The following is a 6000-nucleotide window of genomic DNA, read 5'->3' on the forward strand; positions in this document are numbered from 1 at the left end:
TAATAAGCACTGTGGGGTTCTCCTAGGGAAAGAACAGGCAATTATCTCTGATCTTAAAGAACTTTGGGCCCTTATAAAGAATCCACATCATATACATGTGAGAGACAAGAATGCACATAAAAATTAATAGTTCTATGAATGACAGAGTTCTAATACCAATATTCACACACTGAATTTCCTTAAAGCCCATGAAAAGTGCAAAAGCTATACTGGTGATCAAACTTAACAAGGTAAACTGCCTCAACAAAGCTGAACAAGAAAAAAACCTCATCAGCTTAAAGATGGCATACTAAGCTGAAAAACGAAGAATATACCTTGACCTCTTTCTACAGCATAGTGCTAAACAGTTCAATGTAACATTTTATCCAACTAAGTCAAAATATTTTAATCCTCTGTATGTGACAGGAAATTTTGTGAACCTTGTATACAGAGTAAAATTTGCTTGGGAGAGGAAACTTTTTAAAAACTTGATAAAGGAGGAAGACTTGAATCTCAGACAACTGCAGAAGTAAGGCATAATTTTAATGATAATTTAAATAGACTATATATATCATGTCTAAATATCACTTTTGTGTGCATATGTTATGTATGTACACACACATGTGCACATTCAAACACACACACATCCACCTTATTTCCTTGAGAACAAGATGTCTCCTTTTTAGTTTAGCATTCTGAAATAAAAATCTATCTGATAATTGAGGAGTATGTTAAATGTAGTTGAATTTCTTTTTGTCTTTCAAAAAGCAATTAGTATATGAATACCTCTTACAGCGAAGAAATAGTTCATTTATTCACATGCATATTTTCCTTTTATCATGTACAATAACACTGTAAGCACTATTTTCAAAGTCTTTTCCCCAAAATATGTATTGAATATCCTTTGATGTCAGTACTGACAGAACTAGTACTGCTTTTTTTTTTTTAGTTGGAACACATTTTTCTTGGGGATTTCTTTTTTGCCCCTGCTTTATCCTAAGTGTGATACTTAACAAATATGCCACATTGTCAGTGTTGCTTCACTCTTAACAACAGAACCAGAGAACTGTCAGTACCTTGGCTGTATTCTAAAGTCTGCTCTGTTAAGCACCCATTTTACCTGAGATTGATAACACAACCAGGATTAGCCACTGCTCCTTCTATTTTGTTTCTTTTTATTATGGTATAATATGCATAACATAAAACTTACTATTTTAACCATTCTTAATTGCTCAGTGGCATTAAATACATTCACAGTATTGTACAACTGTTACCACCATCCATCTGCAGAACTTTTTCATCTCCCCAAACTGAAACTGTACCCATTAAACCATAACTCCTCATGCTCCCCTCCCCCTAGTCCCTGGCAACCATGTTTCTGTCTGGATGAATTTGCTTATCCTAGGTACTTTATATATGTAGAGTCATATAATATTTGTCCTTTTGTGACTGGCTTATTCCACTTAACGTAATGTCTCCAAGGCTTATCCATTTTGTATTACGTGTCAAAATTTTATTCTCTTTTAAGGCTAAATAATATTCCATTCTATGGACATACCACATTTTGTTTACTTTTTCATCCACTAATGGACACTAGAGCCTTTGTTTGGTAATTTCTTATGGTATAATACACATGAAGTAAATGAATCTTAAATGTAAAAATTGATGTATTTTTAAAAATAAACAAACAACCCAAATCAACATATGGAACATTACCAGCACTGCAGAGGCCTCCCTTGTGCCCCTTTCAAGTTGTTAAGGTACCCCAGCTCCCAGTTAACCACAATTTAAACTTCAATAACCATAAACAAGTAGGAGTTGTCAATATTTGAGCTTTATATTAATAGAATTATACAATATAAATCTTTTTGCATCTGGTTTCTGTCACTCAACATTATGTCTATGAGATTTATCCATGTTGTTATATACAGAATCCACCCATTTGTTTTCATTGCTATATAATATTCCAGTGTATGACCGTATCATTATTTATTCATTCACTTGTTGATGGACATTTAAGTTTTTTGCCCAGTTTTCATTATTATAAATAAAGTTTCTATGAACATTCTTGCTATGTTGGAGGTCCCAAAGATTGTCTCCAGTTTTGGTGACTCACTAGGATTCACAGGACTTGGCACATCACCACACTAATGACTAAGGTTTATAATAACAAAAGCATACAAACAAAACCAGCAAAGAAAAAGGTGTGTAATGCAAAGTCCAGAGGAAACCAGGAACAAGCTCCCAAGAGTCCTCTCCTAGTGGAATTACACAGGACACACTTAATTTCTCCAGCATAAAATCCTGAGAACACATGAGAAATATTATCTACTGAGGAAGCTTATTAAGTTCATTTTTAGGAGGTTCTGGTCACATAGGTACCCTCTGCCTAGCATGTACCAAAACTCCAAACTCTCAGAAGGGAAGCAGGTATTCAGTGTCAGCTGTACTATTTGCACAGTTTAGACACAGTAGATCACCCTTATTATTAAGAAGATGGTGGAATCCTCCCCAAATCCAAGTTCCTAGATGCCAGCCAAAGGCAAATCTTATGAGTAGGCCTTTCTGAGGAGAGCATTCTCAGGCCTGCCATGTGAACTCTTTTCTACACAGTCTACCTCCTTGGCTCTTGCCAAGGTGTCTTTGTCATTAGAACCCCATGCAGCAGAGTGAGACCAACCTGCAGTATTATCCTCAGTTATGACCTCTAAACTCTTAGATTTATGTTATTTATTTTTTTGTATTTCTTTTTTTAATTTTGGTATCATTAATCTACAATTACAGAAAGAACATTATGTTTACTAGGTTCCCCCCTTCACCAAGTCCCCCCCACATACCCCTTCACAGTCACTGTCCATCTGCGCAGTAAGATGCTGTAAAATTGCTACTTGTCTACTCTGTGTTGCACAGCCCTCCCCGTGCCCCCCACGCACTATACATGCTAATCGTAATGCCCTCTTTCTTTTTCCCCACCCTTATCCCTCCCTTCCCACCCATCGTCCCCAGTCCCTTTCCCTTTGGTAACTATTAGTCCATTCTTGGGATCTCTGATTCTGCTCTTTTGTTCCTTCAGTTTTCCTTTGTTCTTATACTCCACATATGAGTGAAATCATTTGGTACTTGCCCTCCACCTGGCTTATTTCACTGTGCATAATACCCTCTAGCTCCATCCATGTTGTTGTGAATGGTAGGATCTGTTTTTTTCTTATGGCTGAATAATATTCCATTGTGTATATGTACCACCTCTTCTTTATCCATTCATCTACTGATGGACATTTAGGTTGCTTCTATATCTTGGCTATTGTAAATAGTGCAGTGATAAACATAGGGGTGCATCTGTCTTTTTCAAACTGGACTGCTGCATTCTTAGGGTAAATTCCTAGAAGTGGAATTCCTGGGTCAAATTGTATTTCTATTTTGAGCATTCTGAGGAACCTCCATACTGCTTTCCACAATGGTTGAACTAATTTACATTCCCACCAGCAGTGTAGGAGGGTTCCCCTTTCTCCACATCCTCACCAACATTTGTTGTTGTTTGTCTTTTCGATGATGGTGATCCTTACTGGTGTGAGGTGATATCTCACTGTGGTTTTAATTTGCATTTCTCTGATGATTAGCGATGTGGAGCATCTTTTCATGTGCCTGTTGGCCATCTGGATTTCTTTAAAGAACTGTCTATTCAGCTCCTTGCCCATTTTTTAATTGGATTATTTGCTTTTCGTTTGTTGAGGTGCATGGGCTCTTTATATATTTCAGATGTCAATCCTTTATGGGATCTGTCATTTATGAATATGTTCTCCCATACTGTAGGATAACTTTTAGTTCTATTGATGGTGTCCTTTGCTGTACAGAAGCTTTTTAGCTTGATATAGTCCCACTTGTTCACTTTTGCCTTTGTTTCCCTTGCCTGGGGAGATATGTTCATGAAGAAGTCACTCATGTTTATGTCCATGAGATTTCTGCCTATGTTTTTTTCTAAGCGTTTTATGGTTTCATGACTTACATTCAGGTCTTTGATCCATTTGGAGTTTACTTTTGTGTATGGGGTTAGACAGTGATCCAGTTTGATTCTCTTATATGTAGCTGTCCAGTTTTGCTAGCACCATCTGGTGAAGAGACTGTCATTTCCCCATTGTATGTCCATGGCTCCTTTATCGTATATTAATTGGCCATATATGCTTGTGTTAATGTCTGGGGTCTCTATTCTGTTCCACTGGTCTGTGGCTCTGTTCGTGTGCCAGTACCAAATTGCCTTGATTACTGTGGCTTTGTAGTAGAGCTTAAAGTTGGGGAGCGAGATCCCCCCCGCTCTTTTTTCTTCCTTCTCAGGATTGCTTTGGCTATTTGGGGTCTTTGACGGTTCCATATGAATTTTTGAACTATTAGTACCAGTTCATTGAAGAATGTTGTTGGTAATTTGATAGGGATTGCATCGAATCTGTATATTGCTTTGGGCAGGATGGTCATTTTGACGATATTAATTCTTCCTAGCCAGGAGCATGGGATGAGTTTCCATTTGTCAGTGACCTGTTTAATTTCTCTTAAGAGTGTCTTGTAGTTTTCAGGGTATAGGTCTTACACTTCTTTGGTTAGGTTTATTCCTAGGTATTTTATTCTTTTTGATACAATTGTGAATGGAATTGTTTTCCTGATTTCTCTTTCTATTGGTTCACTGTTAGTGTATAGGAAAGCCACAGATTTCTGTGTGTTAATTCTGTGTCCTGCAACTTTGCTGAATTCCAATATCAGCTCCAGTAGTTTTTGAGTGGAGTCTTTACAGTTTTTTATGTACAATATCATGTCATCTGCAAATAGTGACAGTGTGACTTCTTCTTTACCAATCAGGATTCCTTATATTTCTTAATTTTGTCTAATTGCTGTGGCTAGGACCTCCAGTACTATGTTGAATAACAGTGGTGAGAATGGGCATCCCTGTGTTGTTCCCGATCTCAGAGGAAAAGCTTTTAGCTTTTCGCTCTTCAGTATGATATTGGCTCTGGGTTTATTATATATGGCCTTTATTATGTTGAGGTACTTGCCCTCTATACCCATTTTGCTGAGAGTTTTTATCATGAATGGATGTTGAATTTGTCGAATGATTTTTCAGCATCTATGGAGATGGTCATGTGGTTTTGGTCTCTCTTTTGTTTATGTGGTGGATGATGTTGATGGATTTTCGAATGTTGTACCATCCTAGCATCCCTGGGATGAATCCCACTTGGTCGTGGTGTATGATCCTTTTGATATATTTTTAAATTTGGTTTGCTAATATTTTATTGAGTATTTTTGCATCTACGTTCATCAGGGATATTGGTCTGTAATTTTCTTTTTTGGTGGGTTCTTTGCATGGTTTTGGTATTAGGGTGAAGTTGGCTTCATAGAATGAGTTTGGGAGTATTCTCTCCTCTTCTATTTTTTGGAAAACTTTAAGGAGAATGGGTATTATATCTTCGTATGTCTGATAAAATTCCGAGGTAAATCTATCTGGCCTGGGTTTTTTTTTTCCTTGGGTAGTTTTTTGATTACTGCTTCAATTTCTTTGCTGGTAATTGGTTTGTTTAGATTTTGTGTTTCTTCCTTGCTTAGTCTTGGAAGGTTGTATTTTTCTAGGAAGTTGTCCATTTCTCCTAGGTTTTCCAGCTTGTTAGCATATAGGTTTACATAGTAGTCTCTAATAATTTTTTGTATTTCTGTTGGTTCTGTCTTGATATTTCCTTTCTCATTTCTGATTCTGTTGATGTGTGTTGATTCTCTTTTTCTCTTAATAAGTCTGGCTAGAGGCTTATCTATTTTGTTTATTTTCTCAAAGAACCAGCTCTTGGTTTCATTGATTTTTTTCTATTGTTTTATTCTTCTCAATTTTATTTATTTCTTCTCTGATCTTTATTATGTTCCTCCTTCTGCTGACTTTAGGCCTCATTTGTTCTTCTTTATCCTATTTTGATGATTGTGACATTAGACTATGCATTTGGGTTTGTTCTTCCTTCTTCAAATATGCCTGGATTGCTATATACTTTCCTC

At 36.7% G+C, this 6000-nt stretch overlaps 1 protein-coding gene across 5 annotated transcripts in view; it reads right to left on the minus strand.

Annotated features, from left to right (window-relative positions):
- Positions 1–6000, minus strand: part of PHKA1 (phosphorylase kinase regulatory subunit alpha 1) — a 149135-nt gene that overhangs the window by 63713 nt on the left and 79422 nt on the right. The window lies entirely within an intron of this gene.

This window comes from Manis pentadactyla, chromosome X (assembly GCF_030020395.1).
Source record: "Manis pentadactyla isolate mManPen7 chromosome X, mManPen7.hap1, whole genome shotgun sequence".
NCBI classification, from domain to species: domain Eukaryota; kingdom Metazoa; phylum Chordata; class Mammalia; order Pholidota; family Manidae; genus Manis; species Manis pentadactyla.